Here is a 25,071-nt window from a genome sequence, read left to right as displayed (position 1 = left end):
TTGGTGCTGTAGCCAAGCTTGCAGGCCACATGGCTGGCCAACCAGTACAACTTTTTAGGACCACATGGCTGCTTGGAAAGACTCCTAAACAAATGGGTGAGTACGCTTTTCCAAGCATGAAGAGAGAAGGCAGAGAGAGAGCTTTCTTCGTTAAACCTGTGTTTATAATTTTATGCTGGGAAGAACTAGCTTTTCTTTAAACTAACCAATTTCAAAAGCTTGCGTTGATTCCTCCCAAAAACCAGTCAGATCCTTTTTCTAAGCTAGACTGAGAGACCTCTATGGCTGCCATCCTGGCTTCTACAGCATGTGCCTCAAAGAGGAAACACAGAAGTACCTCTCCCCATAGTCTTGGAATAGTCTGGTATACTGTGGAGCTTGAAAACCTTTTTTCCTCCATGCACTGGGTGGGGGGCTGCCTGTGGGGGGAGGGGGAATGTTAATCTCTTTAGGGAGCAACCTCTTTGGTGTCTAAAATTGTAAATGCTATAGCTTCTTAGTAAATAGAATGCTATAATTTCCTACTGAAAATAATTTCAGTTTTATGAAATTTGATGTCTGATTCCCTTTGCTCCCTTTCCTTATTAATACTTAGCTACTTATGCTAACATACTGCCTTAAACCCCTGGGCTCTTTGTAGTCTTACAAATGTAAATATGGAGTTTTCATCTTCTGTAGTTACTTCCTGCTGTCAAGAGTCATAGTCCTGGCCCTGGCCGGTTGGCTCAGTGGTAGAGCGTCGGCCTGGCGTGCAGAAGTCCCAGGTTCGATTCCCTGCCAGGGCACACAGGAGAAGCGCCCATGTGCTTCTCCACCCCTCCCCCTCTCCTTCCTGTCTGTCTCTCTCTTCCCCTCCCGCAGCGAGGCTCCATTGGAGCAAAGATGGCCTGGGCGCTGGGGATGGCTCCTTGGCCTCTGCCCCAGGCGCTAGAGTGGCTTTGGTCGCAACAGAGCGACGCCCCGGAGGGGCAGAGCATCGCCCCCTGGTAGGCAAAGCGTCGCCCCCTGGTGGGCGTGCCGGGTGGATCCCGGTCGGGGCGCATGCGGGAGTCTGACTGTCTCTCCCCGTTTCCAGCTTCAGAAAAAGAAAAAAAAAAAAGAGTCATAGTCCTGTCTATCCCAAGGCCCAGAGGCTCTGCCTATGTGCTAAAGAACTAATGGAGCCTGACCTGTGGTGGCGCAGTGGGATAAAGCGTCGGCCTGGAGCACTGAGGTTGCCGGTTCGAAACCTTGAGCTTGCCTGGTCAAGGCACATATGGGAGTTGATGCTTCCTGCTCCTCCCCCCCTCTCTATTTCTCTCCCCTCTATCTAAAAATCAATAAATAAAATATTTTTAAAAATAAAATAAATTTAAAAAAAGAACTAATGGAGCAAAAATGGAAAGGGAGACTATGTGAAAGAGAGGGATTTCACAAAATCTAGGTCACTGGGGCTGTACTTAGGAAGCAACATGATGTCTAGAGGATGAGATTAAAGAAAACACTGATAGACAATTAATGAGCTAAAAAAAACTATTAAGAAAATAAGCACTTCACCAAAAAGATTGAAACTTTAAAAAAAGAACCAAACACAAATGAAGAACTCAAAAATGGAAAGAAGACCTAAACAGACAATTATCCAATTAAGATGTACAAATCACAAATAGATATCTAAAAAGATGCTCATTTTTGCTCGCTATTAGAGAAATGCAAATCAAAAATACAATGCAGTAGCCTGACCAGGTGGTGGCACAGTGAATAAAGTGTAGTCCTGGATGCAGAAGACCCAGGTTCGAAGCCCCAAGGTCACAGGCTTGAGCAAGGGCTCATCAGCTTGAGCACCGGCTCACCAGCTTGAGCACAGGGTAGCTAGATTGAGTGTGGAATCATAGACATGACCCCATGGTCACCGGCTTGAGTTCAAAGGTCACTGGCTCAGCTGGAGACCCCCCAGACAAGGCATATATGAGAAAGCAATCTATGAACAACTAAGGATCCACAACAAAGAATTGATGCTTCTCATCTCTCTCCCTTCCTGCCTGTCTGTCTCTATCTGATCCTCTCTCTGTCTCTCTCACTAAAAAAAATTACAATGAGATGGCACCTCACGTGTGATAGATTGGCTATTATCAACAAGACAGGTAATAAGTGTTGGAGAGGTTGTGGAGAAAAAGGAATTCTCATTCACTGTTGGTGGTAATATAAACTGGTACAGCCATTATGAAACACAGAATGGTGATTCCTCAAAAAATTAAGAATAACCTCTCTTGTGGTGGTGCAGTGGATAAAGCATCAACCTAAAATGCTGATGTCACTGTTTGGAAACCTTGGGCTTGCCGCATCAAGGCACGTGTGAAAAGCAATCAATGAACAACTAAAGTGAAGCAACTATGAGTTGATACTTCTTCAGCATCCTCCATCTTCCTCTCTGTGTAAAACCAACGAATGGAATATTTATTTATTTATATATTTTTGCCTGACCAGACAGTGGTGCAGTGGATAGAACATTGGATTGGGACGTGGAGGACCCAGGTTCGAAACTTCAAGGTTGCTGTCTTGAGTGAAAGCTCACTACCTTGAGCATGAGATTGCTGGCTTGAGTGTGGAATCAAACATGACCCTATGGTGCAGGATTGTGCCCAGAGGTTGCTGGCTTCAACAAAGGGTCACTTGGTCTGCTGGAGCCGCTCAGTCAAGGCACATATGTGAAAGCAATGAACAACTAAGGTGCCACGACGAAGAATTGATGCTTCTCACCTCTCTCCCTTACTGTCTGTCTGTCCTTATCTTTTGCTCTCTTTGATTCTGTCAAAAAAAATATTTATTAATTTTAGAGAGAGAGAGAGAGAATGGAGGGAGGAGCAAGAAGCAGTTGCTTCTCATATGTATCACCACAGGTCATGCCTGGTAATTCTATTCTTAATTTAAAAAAAAGATCCTGACCTGTAATGATACAGTGGATTAACCATCGAACATAACTGCTGAGGTCACCAGTTTGAAACCAGGGCTTGCCTGATCAAGGCACACATGAAAGTTGATGCTTCCTGCTCCACACCCCATATCTTTTTCTCTCCTCTCTAAAAAATGAATAAATTAAAAATTAAAAAACAATAAACACTTAAAAAATAATAGAATTACTGTATGACCCAAAAAGCTCAAAGACATTGATGTGCAAAGACACATGCACCCCTATGTTCATTGAAGAATTATTCACAATGGCAAAGATATGGAAACAACCAAAGTGTTGCTTGATAGAGGATTAGATAAAAAAGATGTGAAACATATATATACAATGGAATAATGCTCAGCCATAAAAAGTGATACCCTGGCCTGTAGTTGCACAATGGATGCAGTGTCAACCTGGAATGCTGAGGTCACTGGTTTGAAACCCTGGGCTTGCCTGGTAAAGCCACCTATGACAAACAATCAATGAAAAACTAAAGTGAAGCAAATTTGAGTTGATATTTCTCATCCATCCTCCTTCCCCCCTTTCTATAAAATGAATAAGTATTTTGTTTGTGTGACAGAGACAGAGAGAGTGACAGATAGGGATAGACAGGAAGGGAGAGAGATGAGAAGCATCAATTATTTGTTGCAGCACCTTAGTTCTTCATTGATTACTTTCTCATACATGCCTTGACTAGGAGGCTACAGCAAAGCAAGTGAACCCTTGCTCAAGCCAGCGATCTTGGGTTCATGCTAGTGACCTTGGGCTTCAAGCCAGTGACTTTAGGCTCAAGCCAGAGACCATGGGGTCATGTATATGATCCCACTCTCAAGCCGGCGACCCCGCACTCAAGCTGGTGAGCCTCAAGCCAGATGAGCCTGCACTCAAGCTGGCAACTTTGGAGTTTCGAACATGGGTCCTCCATGTCCCAGTCAGATGCTCTATCCACTGCATCACAGCCTGGTCAAGCAATATAAATAAATTTTAAAAAGAAAGAAATGATAATATATTGCCATTTATGACAACATGAGACCTTAAGAACTTTATAGTAAGTGAAGTAAGTAAATCAGAAAAGCTAAGAACTATGTGATTTCACACATATGTAGGAGATAAAACTGAGAATCATGGACATACGTAGGTGAAGTGATTACCAGGGAGAAGGAGCAAGGGAGAATGGAGTAAAGAAGGACAAATATACTGTACATAAAATGATTTGAGTTTGGGTAATGGGCACACAATGTAATCAACAGTTCAAGTGTTGTAGAGATGTTTACCTGAAACCTATATACTATTATTGATCAATGTTACCTCATCAAGTTTAATTTCTAATTTAAAATTTTTTTAATTAAAAAAAGGTAACAGAATGCCAGACCAAGGAAAATTTTGAGATCACCGATAGCCAGCTTATGCTAACTATAGAAGTTGTGTTGAATAGAGAAATGGGGTCAAGACCTACTATAAAAAATAAATCAGCTGAAAAAATGTGTGCTGTTGAATCTAAATAAGTCAGTAAGACTGACCTGTGGTGGCACAGTGGATAAAGAGTCAACCTGGAATTCTGAGGTCTCCAGTTCAAAGCCCCAAGCTTGCCCAATCAAGGAACATACAAGAAGCAATTACTATAAGTTGATGCTTCCTGCTCCTCCCTCTCCTCTCTCTCCTCTCTAAAATCAATAAATGAAATCTTTTCTAAAAAGTAACAAGTTGATACTTCCCACTCCTCTCTCCCTTTCTCTGTTTACTCTTTCTAAAATGAATAAAGAGATGAAAAAGGAGAGGAAAAGGTATGAGCACACAAAAGGAGAATGTGCCATGATGTTTAATGTGGAAGAGCTGGAAAGTAAGAATGAGAAGTTATCCATGCAACAGCAACAGCTTGATCAAGGAGGCAAATTCACAGTAAAGGTGGTGACCTGTCTCTATAGCATGCAAATGCATGGCCTTGGTACTTCTATGTCTCAGAGGAAAACAAGTGGCAAAATAGAAAGTTAAGAACATTACCACCGAGTTAAGAAAACTGAGAAAAAAACAAACAAATCAAGACTTCAAAACAACTCTACTAGAAAAGCCAAATCAGACAGTGGATTGCAAACAACAGCTGATGCCAACACAAGAATACCTAAAAATAACACAACTGAAAATTGGTGGCAGACAATACAAACCCTAGACTCAAGCAGCTCTACAAACAACACACCCAAAAACACAGACATAATGGGAAGACAGACAAGTGCAATCCAAACGAATCAACAAGAGAAACTTCCAGAAAATGAACTAAGTGATATGAAAATAACAAAACTACCAATGCAGAGTTTAAAATAAGGATTAATAGAATGCTGAAAGATCTTAGAACAACAATGGATGGACACAATGAACACAAAAATAAAGAGATAACAAGCTTCAAAAAGAACATTGAAATAATAAAGAAGAACCAGTCGGAAATGACAAATACAATATCAGAAGTGAATGCTACACTAGAAGCAATTAAAATCAGGCTGGATGAAGCAGAGGATCGAATCAGCAATTTAAAAGACAAGATAAATGAAAACAGAAGTGGAGCAGCAAAAAGAAAAGAGGCTGAAAAAATCTGAAGAAACTCTAAGAGAGCTCTGTGACAACCTAAAGAGAAACAGCATCCGCATCATAGGGGTTCCTGAAGAAGAAGAGAAAGAACAAGGGATAGACACCTTGCTCAACAAAATCATAGCTGAAAACTTCCCTAAATTGATGTAGGAAAGACTCACACAAGTTCAAGAAGGACAGAGAACTCCATTAAAGAGAAACCCAAAGAAATCTACACCAAGACACATTATAATTAAAATACCAAAGCTAAGAGATAAAGAGAAAATATTAAAAGCTGCTAGAGAAAAAAAGGTTATCACCTACAAAGGAGCCCATATAGGGATGACAACCAACTTCTCAACAGAAACACTTGAGGCCAGAAGGGAATGGCAAGAAATATTCAAAGTAATGCAGAACAAAAGCCTACAACCAAGACTTCTTTATCCAGCAAAACTACCATTTAAAATTAAAAGAGAAATAAAAAACATTCCAGACCAAAAAAAAAAAAAAAACCTCAAGGAATTCATTACAATCAAGCCAATGCTACAAGAAATATTAAGAGGCCTGTTGTAAACAGAACAAAAAGGGGAAAGAATATAGTAAAAGAGGAATAAAGCTTTAAAGAATAAAATGGAAATAAAAAACTACATATCAATAGTAACCTTAAATGTAAATGGCTTAAATGACCCAATCAAAAAACATAGGGTAGTGGCGTGGATAAGAAAACAAGATGCATACATATGTTGTCTACAAGAGACACACCTCAAAACAAAAGATACACATAGACTGAAGGTAAAAGAATGGAAAAAAATATTTTATTCAAATGGAAATGAAAAATAAAGCTGCGTAGCAATACTTATATTGACAAAGTGGACTTTAAAACAAAGGCTATAGTAAGAGATAAAGAAGGTCACTACATGATGATAAAGGGAGCAATCCAACAGGAAGATATAACCATTCTAAATATCTACACACCTAATATAGGAGCACATAAATATATAAAGCTGACCTTGGTGGATATAAAGGGTGAGATCAACAGCAATATTATAATATTAGGGGATTTCAATACCCCACTAACATCACTAGATAGATCCTCAAGAAAGAAAATTAACAAAGAAACAGCAAACTTAAAGGACATATTAAATCAACTGGATTTAATAGATATCTTCAGAACCTTTCACCCTAAAGCAGCAGAATATACATTCTTTTCAAGTGCTTATGGTACTTTCTCTAGGATAGACCACACCTTAGGGCACAAAAGCGGTCTCAACTAATTTAAGAAGATTGAAATCAAATTAAGCACTTTCTCTGATCACAACGACATGAAACTAGAAATCAACCACAACAGAAAAACTGAAAAATTCTCAAACATATGGAAACAAAATAGCATGTTATTAAATAATGAATAGGTTAACAATGAGATCAAAGAAGAAAATTAAAAATTCCTAGAAACAAATGATAATGAGCATACAACAACTCAAAATTTATGGGACACAGCAAAAGCTGTACTGAGAGGGAAGTTCATAGCATTACAAGCATACTTTAAGAAGCTAGAAAAAGCTCAAATAAATAACTTAACCCTGCATCTAAAAAAAAAACTAGAAAAAGAACAGCAAGTAAAGCCCAAAGGTAGTAGAAAGAAGGAAATAATAAAGATCAGAGTGGAAATAAATGACATAGAGGCTAAAGAAACAATACAGAGGTCAATGAAACCAAGAGCTGGTTCTTTGAAAGGCAAACAAGAATGATGAATCCTTAACCAGACTCACCAAAAAAAAAGTGAGAAGACTTAAATAAATAAAAACAGATATGAGAGTGGAGAAATAACAACTGACGCACCAGAAATACAAAATATTGTAAGAAAATACTATGAAGGCCTGACTTGTGGTGGCGCAGTGGATAAAGTGTTGACCTGGAACACTGAGGTCACTGGTTCAAAACCCCGGGCTTGCCTGGTCAAGGCACATGTGGGAGTTGATGCTTCCTGCTCCTTCCCCCTTCTCTCTCTCCTCTCTCTCTAAAAATGAATAAATAAATAAAAAATTAAAAAAATACTATGAAGAACTCTATGCCAAAAAATTAGACAACCTAGGTGAAATGGACAAATTCCTTGAAACATATAATCTTTCAAAAATTAATCTGGAAGAATCAGAAAACCTAAACAGACTGATTACAACAAATGAGACTGAAACACTTATCAAAAACTCCCAAGAAACAAAAGCCCTGGGCCTGATGGCTTCACAGGGGAATTCTACCAAATATTCAAAGAACTACTCCTATAATTCTCAAGCTATTTCAAAAAATTCAAGATGAATGAGGACTTCCAAGCTCCTTTTATGAGGTAAGCATAGTTCTGATTCCAACACCAGGCAAAGACAACACAAAGAAAGAAAACTATACGCCAATATCCCTGATGAACTTAGATGCTAAAATCCTCAACAAAATATTAGCAAACCGGATCCAGCAATACATGAAAAAAATCATACATCATGATGAAGTGGGATTCATCCTGGGGAGGCAAGGATGGTACAAAATTCCTAAATCAATCAATGTGATTCATCACATAAACAAAAGAAAGGGGGAAAAGCACACGATAATTTCAATAGATGCAGAAAAAGCATTTGATAAAATCCAGCACCCATTCATGATCAAAACTCTCAGCAAAGTGGGAATACAGGGAACATACCTCAACATGATAGAGGCCATCTATGACAAACCCACAACCAAGATCATACTCAATGGGCAAAAATTAGAAGCAATCCCCTTACGATCAGGAACAAGGCAGGGGTGCCCCCTTTCACCACTCTTATTCAACATAGTACTGGAAGTCCTAGCTACAGCAACCAGACAAGAAGAAATAAATGGCATCCAAATAAGAAAGGAATAAGTAAAACTATCATTATTTACAGATGATATGATACTGTATATAGAAAACCTTAAAGTCTCAGTCAAAAAACTACTCGACCTGCCTGACCAAGCAGTGGCGCAGTGATAGAGCTTCGGACTGGGATGCAGAGGACCCAGGCTCAAGACCCCAACGTCACCAGCTTGAGCGTGGGCACATCTGGTTTGAACAAAACTCACCAGCTTGGACCCAAGGTCGCTGACTTGAACAAGGGGTTACTCAGTCTGCTTAAGGCCCACAGTCAAGGTACATATGAGAAAGCAATCAATGAAAAACTAAGCTATTGCAACGAAAAACTAATGATTGATGCTTCTCATCTCTCTCTCTCTGTTCCTGTCTGTCTGACCCTATCTATCCTTCATCTGACTCTCTATCTGTCTCTTTTAAAAAAACAAACAAACAAAAAAACTATTCAACCTGATAAATGAATTCAGCAAAGTGGCAGAGTATACAATTAATACACAAAAATCAGAAGCATTTTTATACACCAACAATGAACTGTCAGAAAGAGAAATTAAGAAAATAATCCCACTCACTATTGCAAGAAAAAAATAAAAGTACCTAGGAGTAAATTTAAACAAGGAGGTTAAAGACTTGTACTCACAAGATTATAAAACATTAATAAAAGAAATCAAGGAAGATACAAACAAGTGGAAGCATATCCCATGTTTGTGCTTAGGAAGAATAAACATCATTAAAATGTCTATATTACCCAAAGCAATTTATAAATTCAATGCAATATCAATTAAATACCAATGACATACTTCAAAGATATAGAACACATATTCCAAAAATATATATGGAACCAAAAAAGAACATGAATAGCCTCAGCAATCTTGAGAAAGAAGAATGAGGTGGGAGGTATCACACTTCCTGATATCAAGTTATACTACAAGGCTATTGTACACAAAACTGCTTAGTACTGGCATAAGAACAGGCATATGGATCAATGGAACAGAACAAAGAACCCTGAAATAAACCCACACCTTTATGGACAACTGATATTTGACAAAGGAGGCAAGAGCATACAATGGAATAAAGACGGTCTCTTTAACAAATTGTGTTTGGGAAAATTGGACAGCTACCTCCAAAAAATGAAACTAGACCATCCACTTACACCATTCACAAAAATAAACTCAAAATGGATAAAGGACTTAAATCTAAGTCGTGAAACCATAAGCATCTTAGAAGAAAACATAGGCAGTAAGCTCACCGATATCTACCGCAGCAATATATTTGCTGATTTATCTCCACAGGAAAGTGAAATAAAACATAGGATAAACAAATGGGACTATATTAAACTAAAGAGCTTTTGTACAGCTAAAGACAATATGAACAGAATAAAAAGACAAACCACACAATGGGAGAACATATTCGATAATACGTCTGATAAGGGGTTAATAACCAAAATTTATAAAGAACTTGTAAAACTCAACACCAGGAAGACAAACAATCCAATCAAAAAATGGGCAAAAGAAATAAATAGACACTTCTCCAAAGAGGACATACAGATGGCCAATAGATCAATGAAAAAATGTTCAACATCACTAATCATTAGAGAAATGCAAATTAAAACCACAATGAGATATCGCCCCACACCAGTCAGAATGGCGCTCATCAATAAAACAACACAGAATAAGTGCTGGCGAGGATGTGGAGAAAAGGGAACCCTCCTGCACTGCTGGTGGGAATGCAGACTGGTGCAGCCACTGTGGAAAACAGTATGGAGATTCCTCAGAAAATTAAAAATGGATCTGCCTTTTGACCTAGCCATCCCACTTTTAGGAATATATCCCAAGAACAGCATATCACCGACTGAATAAAAGAAATTTACCCCCATGTTTATGGCAGTATTGTTCACAATAGCGAAGATCTGGAAACAGGCCAAATGTCTGTCAGTGGACAAGTGGATTAAAAAGATGTGGTACAGACTGACCTGCGGTGGCACAGTGGATAAAGCCTCGACCTGGAATGCTGAGGTCGCTGGTTCAAAAAACCCTGGGCTTGCCTGGTCAAGGCACATTTGGGAGTTGATGCTTCCTGCTGCTCCTCCCTTTCTCTCTCTCTCTCCTCTCTAAAATGAATAAATAATTTTTAAAAATAGCCTTAAAAAATTTTAAAAAAATAAAAAGATGTGGTACATATATACCAGTGGTCCCCAACCCCCGGGCCGCGGACCAGTACCAGTCCGTGGGCCATTTGGTACCGGTCCACAGAGGAAGAATAAATACCTTACATTATTTCAGTTTTATTTATATTTAAGTCTGAACGATGTTTTATTTTTTAAAAATGACCAGATTCCCTTTGTTACATCCATCTAAGACTCACTCTTGATGCTTGTCTCAGTCACGTGATACATTTATCTGTCCCACCCTAAAGGCCCATCCGTGAAAATATTTTCTGACATTAAACCGGTCCGTGACCCAAAAAAGGTTGGGGACCACTGATATATACAATGAATGGAATACTATGCAGCCATGAAAAAGAAGGAAATATTACCTTTTGCAACAACATGGATGGACCTGGAAACTATCATGTTAAGTGAAATAAGCCAGGCAGAGAAAGAAAAATATCATATGACCTCACTCATTTGAGGAATCCAAGGAACAATGAGAACTGAGTAACGAAATTGAGACAGGGGACGGGTCAAAGGGAACAGAAGAAAAGAGAACAGAGGGGAAAGGGGATGATAGGATGGGATAAACCTGAAAGAAAGGGGGGAGGGTGCTGTAGGGAGGGGAACAAGGGAGATGTTGAGGGGAATAGGGGGATTGGGATTGATTCGGGGTGACACTAGAATCTATATAAACACTATTAATTAAATTAAAAAAATAAAATCAATTAAAAAGAAGAAAATTGAAAAGAAGAAAAAAGTTATGTTTAAAAATAATAATAAGTCATTGAGAGTGTCACTCAAAGACTGTTCTCTATTTCTTCCTCAGTAATGACTAATGGAGACAATTTATGCTCATATTGTCTAGTTTTATAATAGAAAAGATTGGCCATAAGACATTGGCAATAACTTTTATGACTTGGGCAATATTTTCTCTAAGAAAAGTTATTTATAATTTGTAAAAATAAATAGTTTCTCAAGAACTGCCATCAACTAAGCCTTTAACACATTCACAATTTAGTTTTAAATTTCTGATTTTTAATGAAAACCAAATAGAAAGTGATGGAAGATAATTTGACTTTGGGTGATGGATATGCAACATAATCAAATGTCAAAATGATCTGGAGATGTTTTCTCTGAATCTATGTACTCTAATTGATCAATGTCACCCTGTTAAAATTAATTGTCTGAAAAATTTTTTTAATTAAAAAAATGTTTCTGATTTTTTTTTAATTTTTATTTATTCATTTTAGAGAGGAGAGAGAGAGAGGAGAGAGAGGGGGGGGAGAAGCTGGAAGCATCAACTCCCATATGTGCCTTGACCAGGAAAGCCCAGGGTTTCAAACCGGCGACCTCAGCATTTCTAGGTCGACGCTTTATCCACTGCGCCACCACAGGTCAGGCTTTTGGGTTTTTTGTTTTGTTTTGTTTTTTTAATTTTATTTATTCATTTTTAGAGAGGAGAGAGAGACAGAGAGAGAGAAGGGGGAAGGAGCTGGAAGCATCAACTCCTATATGTGCTTGACCAGGCAAGCCCAGGGTTTCGAACCGGCGACCTCAGCATTTCCAGGTCGATGCTTTATCCACTGCGCCACCACAGGTCAGGCTGTTTCTGATTTTTAGTTATGTTGAGTTACAACAGAATGTAAAGCAGAACTGAAAATACTAAAAATAAGGGTTAAAAGAGATCATAGACCAATAAGTAAAAAAAAGAAAGAATAGGTCACCCTTGGAAACTGCTGTGAGACGGCACCAGAGATAGAACAAAATGGTTTGGTGGAAAGAGCACTGAATTTGATATCAGATTATATAGCTTCAAATTCCAGCTCTATGTTTACCAGTCCTGTTATCACTTAAAATTTTTGATATACTTATGAAATGCAGAGACTGAAATAATCCTTATCTCATAGAACTATTGTATCAAATGAGGTCATAGGTGTGGAAGAGCTTTCAAAACTATAAGTAAAAGAGTGTATTACTGTTGTCAGGACATCACCACACATACTGACAACCACAAGAAGAGAAAGGATTTTCTTCCTTAGTGGAGCTGTAGTTGTAGCCAGTGAACTCCCACAGCTATTGACTTCTTATTTTTCCCCTTGGAATATTCAAAGTTTGTGTGAAACCTTACTGGCGTATAGTACTAAAGATTATTAATTACTCTTTCCACTTTTTTCTTCAAATGTAGGCTACTGAAAGAATTCTACTTGCTTTCTTCTTTTGAATCTTTTTCACTGACTTCCAACAAACTGGCATAATAGTTTTAAGGAGATCATGCATTGTTTTTCTCATATTCAGGTTATATTACCTTGATATTTTTCACACTAGTTTTGAGAATGTAACCCACACACTCTTTTGTTCAGATCTCCTCATAAGCAGTAACAAATATTTGTGAGACTGCTGACTAGATTTTAGGAGGTAGTCTGTGATAATAGAACAGGGGGCCTGTAGGATCTAAATTCGTTGTCTTGGCACGATGTTCTAAAAAACTCAAACTTGCATTTAAATTTTAAGCTTCATGCAAAATATAGAAGGACAAAGTGTTAGATATGGAAAATAATCTTCAAGAGCATTTATTCCAATACAAATGAGAAGGCAGAATCTCAAAATGAAGACAGACACTTGTTTTTTAAATTTTCTTTAATGTGATAGAGATAGAGGGAAAAACAGGAAGGAAGAAAGATGAGAAGCATCAACTCATAGTTGCGGCTCCTTTGTTGTTCATTGATTGCTTTCTCATCTGTGCCTTGATTGGGGGTGGGGGGCTCCAGCCTCGCCAGTGACCCGTTGCTCAAGCCAGTGATCTTGGGCTCAGCCACTGACCCCATGCTCAAGCCTGCAATATCGAGGTTTTGAACCTAGGGCCTCTACATCCCAGTCCGATGCTCCATGCACTGCTCCACCTCCTATTCGGGCTATTATCTGTTTTCTAAAGGTGGGAGTTTTAGGGAAGATTTTAGGGAAGGATATCAATAGAATATTCATCAGTTTTATGTTAATGGACTAAAATGAAATTTATTCCCCCAACTTCATTCGTCCTTGTGTGTGTTTGGCACAAATGGCACTAATTGGATTTCTGCTATCTATCTCCTTGAGTAGGATGATTTAAACCAGGGGTCCCCAAACTACGGCCCGCGGGCCACATGCGGCCCCCTGAGGCCATTTATCCGGCCCCCACCACACTTCCAGAAGAGGCACCTCTTTCATTGGTGGTCAGTGAGAGGAGCATAGTTCCCATTGAAATACTGGTCAGTTTGTTGATTTAAATTTACTTGTTCTTTATTTTAAATATTGTATTTGTTCCCGTTTTGTTTTTTTACTTTAAGATATGTGCAGTGTGCATAGGGAATTGTTCATAGTTTTTTTTATAATCTGGCCCTCCAACGGTCTGAGGGACAGTGAACTGGCCCCCTGTGTAAAAAGTTTGGGGACCCCTGATTTAAACTATAGTATTTTCCCTCTGGTTGGAGAGGAGAACTGTAAACCATTTACTCTTAGTGTCCTTGGTTTATTAAATGGCTGTGAAGTGCTTGGCCATTTAACTATCTGGCTCATTTTTCTTATTCCACTGGTTTTTGCTTACTAACCTGGCTCAATGTTACCATATTAATAGTATCAGGTTCTTAGTATTCTTGTGAGGATTCAGTGAGAAAATACATGTACTTCATCCAGAGTCTGGCATAAAGTGAAAACTTAATAAATGTTAGACATTTTTATATGATTTGTAGGTGACAGCACAGTATCTTAAAGATAACAATGGAATGAGTATTTTTTTAAAGCCATTTACTAACTGTAAAATCTCAGGTAATCTGGGCTTCAGTTTCTCTGCTGTCAAACGAGAGGCTTCAAGAAACTGTAATGGGCCCTGGCCAAGTTGTTTAGTTGGTTAGAGTGTTGTGCCAATACATTAATATGCCAAGGTTGTGGGTTTGATCTCTAGTCAGGACATACACAAGAATCACCTAATGAATCCAATTGGTATTTCTCTCTCTCCCCTCCCTTTTTCTTTCTCTAAAATCAATAAATTTAAAGGAAATTTAAGCCCTGTTTGAGTAATTCAGTTGGTTGGAACATTGTCTTAACATGCCGAGATTGGGGTTCAATCCCTAGTCAAGGCACATACAAGGAGCAACCAATGAATGTACAAATGGGTGGAAAAACAAGTTGATATTTCTTTCTTGCTCTTTCTCTCTCTCTCTCTCTCCCTTCCTTTCTCAAATCAATAAACAGAAAAAATTTTTTAATTGTAATGCTCTTTCTACTTCTAAAATCTTATATAAACATTATTTTATGATGTATACATTGTAGGACCCCGACATGCATCTTTGCAAGTTTTTTATATGAAACTTTCATTTGTTTTATTATAAATAAATTTACTATTTCATATAGAAAATTCTTCTGGCTCTCTCTTGATTGAACCTGAGTAGGCCACCCACTGTGCAGCTGTCAATTTTATAGAAGAAAATAGATCTCTGTAAACACAGAAAGAACTCTTTGGGGATTCAGTCAGGAAACCAATTGAAAGAGAAGCTTCCTGACCTTAGTAGGTTACAATATAACAGGATCTGACATTTCAATACATCTATACAGCGTGCAAATATCTGTAAGTTGATATATTCCTGTACAAGATGCTATCTTTATGGCATTTCCATATCTTATTCATTAACAGGAGCCTTGCTTTCATTCCATCTGATTGCCACCCTTGATGTATTCATTTTAGGACAGGTAAATAAGGCCCCCCAAAAAAGTTCATTTGCTGCCCAGGACAACATGGAGTCAAATTAGAACTTTCAGCTATGTGGACTTGAGTTAATTATTTAAACAACCAGAAACCTTTTTTAAAGTTGTGACACCAACACCTACCCAACACTGATTTCCTCCAATATGGACCAATTTGCTCTTTTGACAACCGCTATATTCATATTTAGAATGTTCTTCCCCTCCTTTCCAGAAGCTTATGTATATTTCCTCTTCAGTAAAGACTTTCCCAGTCACCCCATATGAAAGAAATATTCCCTATAAAACTCATCGCAAATCATAACAAAATAAGTACACTAAAATTTATCTTTTAGTTAAAATTATTACATTAGCTCTTTTAAGAGTCATCGTTGCACTGAAATGTAGTCATGTCTTGGGGCCAGGAGGACTGCCTATAAAGCAAGTTTCAGGGAAGAATATAAAGTTTACTTAAGATAATAGAGGACTGTAGCTTGTTAAGCACAAAAGTTACAGCTCTGCTTTTTTTCCTGCATTTAACATAAAAGCAGACTTGCATTCCCAAGATGTCTTGCAGAACTTTGTAAGCAGGTAAGATCCCCTGGCCACAGACACAAAAACCCTGGACAATATACTGCCCAAAAATCAGATAAAGAAAATTGCAGAAACTTGCACAAGAAGTGACTAAACTACACAGTCCATAATCCTAAACTCCTTACTCATAATTTCTCATTATTTTTTGCCATTAAAGCCACTGGAGAGCCCAGGCTTTTAAGTAAGATAGTTACCATTCTCCTTGTGTGTTGTGTGGTGCCCTCCAATAAAGCAATTCTAATTTCTACACTGCAATTCTCAGTGTTCGGTGTTTGAGTCTGCTATGGACAAATTCTCTTCCTGTTCAATGACACTTGCAGCACTTTGTCTATCCTACTCCTTACACACTAAATTAATAATTGTATATATAATTATGTGCCTCTTAATATGGATGCATTCTGAGAAATGCATCATTAGGCAACTTTGTTATTTTGTATATCACAGAGTGCACTTACACATACTTAGATGATATAGCCTACTACACACTTAAATTATATGGTTTAGCCTATTGCTCTGTAGTGGAGGAAAAATAATTTTCTCTTTATCCTTCTGAGTTCTTGGCTAAGACATCTCCGTACTAAAGGACAGATTAAAATTGAGTAACTCCCTGAAATAGCCCAATCCATCATATTGAAAAGCACCTTCAGCTAAAGACAAAAGAAGTGTTGAGAGTGAAGTAATCAGTTATGGGAAGTTACTGGGAAAAGCACAGTAAACAAAGGTAAAATTGTTCAGCAGATTTCGTTTTTAAGAGAGAGAGAAAAAATTGATTTGTTGTTCCACTTATTCACACATTCACTGGTTGATTCCTGTATATGCCCTGGCTGGAGATCAAACTCACAAACTTGGCTTGTCAGGACAACCAACATAACCAACTGAGCTACTAGGCCAGTGTTTGTTATGCAGATTTAAGTCACTTGTATTCTGCATTGATAAATCCTCTTCTTCCTGGTGCAAAGAGGGAGACACCTTTACAAATGGCTATTTCCTTTACAAATGTAAACGTCTTTTACAAAGGGTAACTTCTACTTGATTTTCAGGGCTTTTCCTGTCTGTTGTTTCTTAAAATTAGCAAACCTAAAGTGATTCTTATTCCAAATAGACATATTTTGGGGTGACAAATTTCATTCCCCTACAGCTCCTAGGCTACAAATCTGTACAAAATGTTACTGTACTGCACAGTGTAGGTAATTATAACACAATATAAGTATTTGTGTAATACGTTGTGATAAGGTGCTGAAGAATTGCAAAAATTAACATTGGTGTTTTAGAAGTAATAGTCGGGCCTGACCTGTGGTGGCGCAGTGGATAAAGCATCAACCTGGAAATGCTGAGGTCGCTGGTTCAAAACCCTGGGCTTGCCTGGTCAAGGCACATATGGGAGTTGATGCTTCCAGCTCCTCCCCCCTTCTCTCTCTCTCTCTTCTCTAAAATGAATAAATAAAAGTTTAAAAAAAAAAAACCCTTGGGCTTGCCCGGTCAAGGCACATATGGGAGTTGATGCTCCCTGCTCCTCCCCCCTTCTCTCTCTCTTTCTCTCTCTCTCTCCTCTAAAAGAAATAAATAAATAAAAATTAAAAAAAAAAAGGAGTAATAGTCGGGCTTCTTGCCCCTCCTTTCTGTGGAGAATGGAGGGAGAAGAATGTGGGAGCTTCCTGCTTCCTGACTTACAAGGACATACTATATACTGAGATAAGAAACCCCCTTTTACTAAGAGGTTTAAAAGGCATTTTATGATTTAGGCCAAGCATTCAGAGAGATTTTGTAAATATGATTTTTATACTTGTGTGCGATTTATACTAACTCAAGATGGCCAATCACATTCATGCTTAGGAAGGGCTATTATATTATAAATAGAGAAATTTTTGTACTAGGTTTTGAATGGAAGGAGGAAGGAGACTTGGACCCCCTCTCTTCCCCACACCTGTGAGGAGGAGGTAAACAGCCAGCCAGGAATGCGGGAGAGGGAAGAAAGATTTGAGTAGCCCTTTCCTCTCCCCTTTCTTTCTCCTTAATGGGCGATTTACAAACGCTTATCCTCTGACATCATGTAAGCTCCTCCCATCCTGAAATCATATGATTGATGTATGTACCTCTAGACCAGGGGTCCCCAAACTTTTTACACAGGGGGCCAGTTCACTGTCCCTCAGACCATTGGAGGGCGGACTATAAAAAAAACTGTGAACAAATCCCTATGCACACTGCACATATCTTATTTTAAAGTAAAAAAACAAAACGGGAACAAATACAATATTTAAAATAAAGAACAAGTAAATTTAAATCAACAAACTGACCAGTATTTCAATGGGGACTATGCTCCTCTCACTGACCACCAATGAAAGAGGTGCCCCTTCCGGAAGTATGGTGGGGACCGGATAAATGGCCTCAGGGGACCGCATGCGGCCCGTGGGCCATAGTTTGGGGACCCCTGCTCTAGACAAAGGGATCACGAGAACACTCCCCCTTGCTTGGGAAGCCTGCATTCTGTAACATTTTATATGTTTTCTGGTAATCATCCCTCTTGAAATCCATTATGTGTATGGAGGCTTGTAAACTAAATAAGCAGGGACTAGCTTGTTAGGTTTCCAAGGGTATTTTCGTTTGGCCTTGTCCTAAGCTAACTATTTCACTGTGGCAATCGCAATGAGGATGGGGGGGGTAGACACTAGAAGATTTGAGGATGTCTTTTGATATGTAAAACAACATTTTTTGTTATTCTGTTACCTTGTGTGTCATCCTCCCTGTCCTTTTTCCCCTAAACTGTATGTGATCAAGTCTATATATAACTAGCTTCAGGGCTAATATTGGGCACGACACAATTTGGGTTAGCTATACCCCGTGTAAGTCATATGCAGCTGGTTTATTAATAAATCTCCTATAAATTCTTCTGTATCCTGCCTTGGTGTCTCTACGTAACCCGCAGAATTAAGGTACACTACTTTATAACAATGTTGCACTACAACGTAAGTAAGTAATAGGAATTTTCAGCTCCATTATGCTCTTATGAGACTATAATTGGATATGCAGCCCATCCTTGACACAAATATCGTTATAAAGCTCATGACTGTAGTATATGCTGTTTCTACATGTCTGTATTTCTTATTATAATTGAACATCCTGAGTTTTTAAAGTCAGAGTACAGATTTTAATGTTTAAATGTCTTCATAAGAACACATGTTCCTGTCAGACGACACATCCTAACTTTTGATTTGGAAAATAAGAATACTGCAATAATGCCTCCACACTTAAAACATGATGTCATCAAAAGAGGGGTCACATGGGTTTGATTTTGATAGGGAGAACTCAAGAGTTAAAATTTTAGCTTTAGTATAGTAGTTTTTTAGTTATAATCAATAAGCTTAATTATTAATCCAAGTAAAAAGCTTTGTTCCTGGAGCTGGGATACTTGAATGGGCTTAGTGACTTCACAAGGGCTGCAAGCAACCCACATTTGTGCCCCATGCTCAATAGATCTGTAAGCAACTGAGACATAGTGCTCCAAGACAAACTATACACTGACAAGGATGCAGATAAAGAATTACTGGTCAGCAGATGAAGAAATGCTAGCAAACTCTCTGGACTGAAACTTTTATCTAATTAACTTGTTCCTAAATACCAAACCCCTTACCAACCCTTATCTTCTCCTTATAAAGAGTTTGGTTTGAGATTAGATGTTAAAACGGTTTTTTAGGATACATAACCCCCATCTTCTCAGTTCCTTGACAATCTGAATAAAGTACTCATAAAGATCTAATCCTGCCTGATCTGTGATGGTGCAGTAGATAGAGCATAGACCTAGAACACTGAGGCCACAAGTTCCAAATCCTGGGCTTGCCTATTCAATGCACATATGGGAGTTGATTCTTCTTGCTCCTCCCCACCTTCCATCTCTTTATCTCTCTCTAAAAATGAATAAATAAAATCTAAAAAGAATCAAATATTTTAAAATAAGATTTAATCCTTGCCTGACCAGGCAGTTGTACAGTGGATAGAGTATTGGCCTGGCCTGGGATGCTGAAGACCCAGGTTCAAAAGCCGGCGGTCACTGGCTTGAGTGCAGGCTCATCAGCATGAGTGCAGGATCATCGACATGACTCCATGGTGGCTGGCTGACTTGAAGCCCAATGTTGTTGGCTTAAGTAAGGGGTCACTGGCTTGGCTGAAGCCCCCCAGTCCAGGCACATATAAGAAAGCAATCAATAAACAACTAAGGTGCTGCAAGTATAAATTGATGCATCTCATCTCTCTCCCTTCCTGTCTGTCTGTCCCTGTCTGTCCTCTCCCTCATGAAAAATAAAAAGAAATCTCCTAAATAGGTAAACCAGACACTATTATCTCCACTTTAAAGGTAGAAAAATCAGTACTGAAAAAAAAAGAAAGAAAGAAAATCAGCCCTGAAAGGGAAAGTGATTTAGCCTAGGTCAAACACCAGAACCATAGGAAAATGGCTGGAAATTGGAATGCTGCTCTGACACAAGTCTTTGGTGTGGACTTTAGAATATCAAGTCCTGCGGGGGCACAACGCTGCCTTAGCAAGCACTAATAAGATTGTTTAATACAGGGGTCTCAAATTCGCAGCCTGCCAAACAATTTTGTGCAGCCCGCAGACTAATCCACGAAGTTCAAAATATTTTGGATAAAATTAAGTAAGCCTAGGGGCCTACTTGTATTTTTCAATTCTCTAGCATTCTAGCTAGATATTAGCTTAGTTAACAGCAGTTGTGATGCGAACTACAGTTTCTGGTCGTTTTGTGACACTGAGTAAACTGCATGTACGATTGTGCTTGTTGTACTGATTTTTTTTTGTTTTCAACTGCAGTGAGAAAAGTGTTGCGTAACAGTTGCCTTTTGTAGACCTAGTGCTGCCCGCCTAACGGCTGTGATCTTGCTCTGCGGCCCACATGCTGAGTTGAGTTTGAGACCCCTGGTTTAATAGAATCTTCTGAACCTTTTAGCCATTTCCTGCCTACCTGCAAGGTTTTAGTTAATCATCCTTCTCTGTTCCTGAGCCTATGCTGTGGTAACTTGCTTGCTGATTAAAGTAATAAATAAATACAATGAGGCTGCAGAGATCTGGGCTCTCAGTCCTGGAGTCTGGGAGTCCCCTGTACCCATCTTTTCTTTATGTTGTGTCTTGTGTATTTTTTATTAAATCCTACAGCGCCTTCCTCTCATGCACACTCATTGCCAAGGTGGTCTGAGCACAAAATCTTGACATTCTTACTAAATTTGACCTCACTTAAATGTAGCTGTTCTGAATTGCCCATTTCTACCCTGGCCGAATAGCTTGGTTGGTTAGGGTATCGTCCAGAAGCACAGTTAGTCCATGCTCATCAAATTGGTGACCTTTGGTTTATTTCTGTTTGTTTTTTGTTTTTTTCTTCTGTTTTTGTTTTTGTTTTATTTTTCTGAAGTTAGAAGTGGGGAGGCAGACAGACCCTTGCATGCGCCCGACCGGGATCCATCCAGCGTGCCCAACAGAGGGCGCTGCTCTGCCCATCTGGGGCATTGCTCAGCTGCAACAGGAGCCATTCTAGGCCTGAGGTGGAGGCCATGGAGCCATCCTCAGCACCCGGGCTAACTTTGCTCCAATGGAGCCTTGGCTGCGGGAGGGGAAGGGAAGAGAGAGACAGAGATAAAGGAGAGGGGGAAGGGTGGAGAAGCAGATGGGTGCTTCTCCTGTGTGCTCTGGCTAGAAATTGAACCCAGGACATCCACACGCCAGGCTGATGCTCTACCACTGAGCCAACCAGCCAGGGCACCTTTAGGTTATGAACCTGGGTCCTCAGTGTCCCAGGTCAATGCTCTATCCACTGTACCACCACCGATCAGGGTAGTTGGAAAGTTTTAATTTCACATTATCCTATGTGGTTTTTTTTTTTCTTTTTTTTTACAGAGGCAGAGAGAGAATCAGAGAGAGGGGTAGATAGGGACAGACAGACAGGAACAGAGAGAGATGAGAAGCATCAATCATCAGTTTTTCATTGAGGCACCTTAGTTATTCATTGATTGCTTTCTCATATGTGTGTGGGTGTGTGTATGAGTTTTGCTTTTAAACAAATGAAGATATGAGAGGCAATTGGACCAGGGTTGGAATCAAGGGACCAGGCTGGTAAGCTTCTGTCTTTCCCTCCCTCCCCCACCCACAGTACAAACCTTTTAAAACATTTTTTAACTAATGAAATATTAAACTACAAGATTCTTTAAGGGGTGCGTGGAAGAGAGGTGATGGGCCTGGACACCACGGCCGGCCTGGCTTGAGTTATTTGAGACAAGATGCAGGACCTAATGCAGACACTGAGTGGAATGACATCTTATGCAAAAAGGGCATCTTGCCCTCGAAGGAAAGTTTGAACAAACTGGAAAAGGAGGCAGAAGAGGAAGAGCAGCGAGTCCTTCAGCAGTCAGTTGTGAAAACATACAAAGATATGACTTTGGAAGAATTAGACTGCAGGGGTCTCAAACTCGCGGCCCGCCGAACAATTTTGTACTGATTTTTTTTTGTTTTCAACTGCAATGAGAAAAGTGTTGCGTAACAGTTGCCTTTTGTAGACCTAGTGCGGCCCGCCGAACGGCTGTGATCTTGCTCTGCGGCCCACATGCTGAGTTGAGTTTGAGACCCCTGAATTAGAGGATAATGAAGATTAATTTAATGAGGAAGATGAATGAGCTATTGAAATGTACAGGCAGCAGAGACTGGCTGAGTGGAAAGCAACTAAACTGAAGAATAAATTTGGAGAAGTTTTGGAGATCTCAGGAAAGGATTATATTTAGGAAGTTACCAAAGCTGGCAGGGCTTGTGGGGGATCTTACACCTTTACAAACCAGGGATTCTCCTCTGTGTTCTGATAAATCAGCACTTCAGTGAACTTGCCAGGAAGTTTCCTGGTGTCAAGTTTATCAAAGCCATTTCAACAACCTGCATGCATACCCAATTTTCCTGACAGGAATCTGCCCACAGTATTTGTTTACCTTGAAGGTGACATCAAGGCTCAATTTATTGGACCTCTAGTGTTTGGTGGCATGAACCTGACAAGAGATGAGTTGGAGTGGAAATTGTTTAAGTAAGAAGCAATCAACACAGACCTGGAAGAGAACCCCAAGAAACCAGTTGAAGATGCGTTACTGTCCTCCGTGCGATGCTCGGCCCCCATGATGGAAGGCAATGACTCTGAGGATGACTGAGGCTGCGCCACAACTGTTCAACTGTCCTGATGTCGCAAATCATCTGGATTTTTTTAAAAATTTTATTTATTTATTTATTTATTTTAAGACTTTATTCATTTTAGAGAGGAGAGAAGGAGGAGAGAGAGAGAGAGAGAGAGAGAGAGAGAGAAGAGGGGAGGAGCAGGAAGCATCAACTCCCATATGTGCCTTGACCAGGTAAGCCCAGGGTTTCGAACCGGCGACCTCAGCATTCCAGGTCGACGCTTTATCCACTGCGCCACCACAGGTCAGGCTGGATTTTTTTAAAATAAGAAAAAACAGGAATGAATCTTTTGGTTTTTAGCCTTTTATAATTATGTTTCAAATCTCAGAAATAATCATTGCTGAGAATCCTATTGAATTTCTTAAAACTCTTTTAAAATTAATAACATTAAAAAAATAAAATAAAAACCAGAAAAAAAAAGATTCTTTAAGTAAAAAAACCCAGTGGGACTATGTCTGATATCCCCTTTGTTTCCTGGGGTCTTGGGAAGGCAGGATGGGGGGGGGGGGGTCGAGGACAAGCTGAATGTGTGCTTGTCAAGTATGGATGCACCTTTCCAAGATGGGACCCCAGGCCCAGCTACCACCAGGACTCCATTGAGTCAGGCCAGCTACTCTAGAGGGCTACATTTGAAGGGTATCCCTGGACTTGACCTGATGATAGAATCCAGCTTTTGAGGACAAGGCAGAACGCACTCCATTGTTAGCAGTTCTTTATTGAATTTTCCCTCTAACAACTCTTCTCTTTATAACCTCACCCAATGCAAGTGATTGTTCCTTTTTTGAGTTTTACATGTAAACCAGAGGGTTCTTTTTTTTTTTTAATCTCCATCCCCCCATGCTAGGTGTTATTTGACATTTTTTGTCTCTAGCCTTTTTCCTCACTGCCTCACCTCTTACGTCCTCCACAAGTCCAATAGCTCATTGCTGCCAGAAGCAAGGGGTTGCCAGAAGTGTTGGGGGGTCACTCCAGTGAAGAGGGGAGAGGATCAAAGAAGGTGAAAGGATTAGCCAAAATCATATGTACGTAACACATAGATACAGATACAGGACAGCAATAGCCAGAGGGAAAGGGGGGGGGTGGAAATAAGAAAAGGGGTGCAAAAGGGGAGAAATGAGGTAAAAAGAGACTTTGCATGGGGCATGATGCGGTGTGTAGATGGTGTTATATTGAATGAGACACTTGAAATCATGTCAACACTGTAAATTCAAAAAAAATTTCAAGTCTGACCAGTGGTAATGCTGAGGTTCCAGGTCTGAAACCCTGAGGTAATCTCTGGCTTGAGTGCGGGCTCATCCATCTTAAACACAGGCTCACCAACTTGAACACAGGGTCACTGGCTTGAGTGTGGGATCATAGATATGACCTCATGGTAACTGGCTTGAGCCTAAAGGTCCCTGGCTTGAAGCCCAAGTCACTGGATTGAGCAAGGGATCACTGGCTAGGCTGGAGCCCCTTGGTCAAGTGATGTATGACAAGCAATCAATGAACAACTAAAGTGCTGCAACTACGAGTTGATACTTTTCATTTCTCTCCCTCCCTTTCTTCTCTCCTTCCCTGTCTCTCTCTCTCTTTCTTTCCTTCACTAAAAAGTTAATTAATTAAGTAATTAAAAAATAGGATCTACTTTTAATAAGTGATTCCTTAGTGCTAGTATGGTAAATACATTTAACTTGCAAGCCAACTCTAAGTTATTAGAGCTAGCTAACTGAAATGCTGTGTAAAAGATTGTGGAGCTGCATACAGTTGTTTTTTAGTTATGGAAAGAAGAATGTTCTACTATAATAATGAGAATCAGCCTGACCTGTAGTGGCACAATCTAGATAGACCATCAGCCTGGAATGCTGAGGTCGCCAGTTTAAAACCCTGGGGTGCCCAGTTAAGGCACATATGACAAAGAATCAATGAACAACTAAAGTGAAGCAGCTATGAGTTTATACTTCTTGCTTCCCTGCTCCCCTCTCTCTAATTTCTATGTAAAATTAATAAATAAAATCTTTTTTAAGAAAAGAATGAGAATCAAAATTCAATGGCTTAAGGAAATATTT

The 25,071-nt window shown here is 39.4% G+C and overlaps 1 pseudogene; it reads left to right on the top strand.

Moving 5' to 3' along the window:
- The first annotated feature begins 4,678 nt into the window (after positions 1 to 4,678).
- Positions 4,679 to 23,051, top strand: LOC136386350 (phosducin-like protein 3 pseudogene; annotated as a pseudogene).
- Positions 23,052 to 25,071: the final 2,020 nt, after the last annotated feature.

Source organism: Saccopteryx leptura, chromosome X (assembly GCF_036850995.1).
Source record: "Saccopteryx leptura isolate mSacLep1 chromosome X, mSacLep1_pri_phased_curated, whole genome shotgun sequence".
Taxonomy (NCBI): Eukaryota; Metazoa; Chordata; class Mammalia; order Chiroptera; family Emballonuridae; genus Saccopteryx; species Saccopteryx leptura.
Note: the sequence above shows the minus strand (reverse complement) of the source record. Positions and strands in the feature narration are given on the sequence as shown.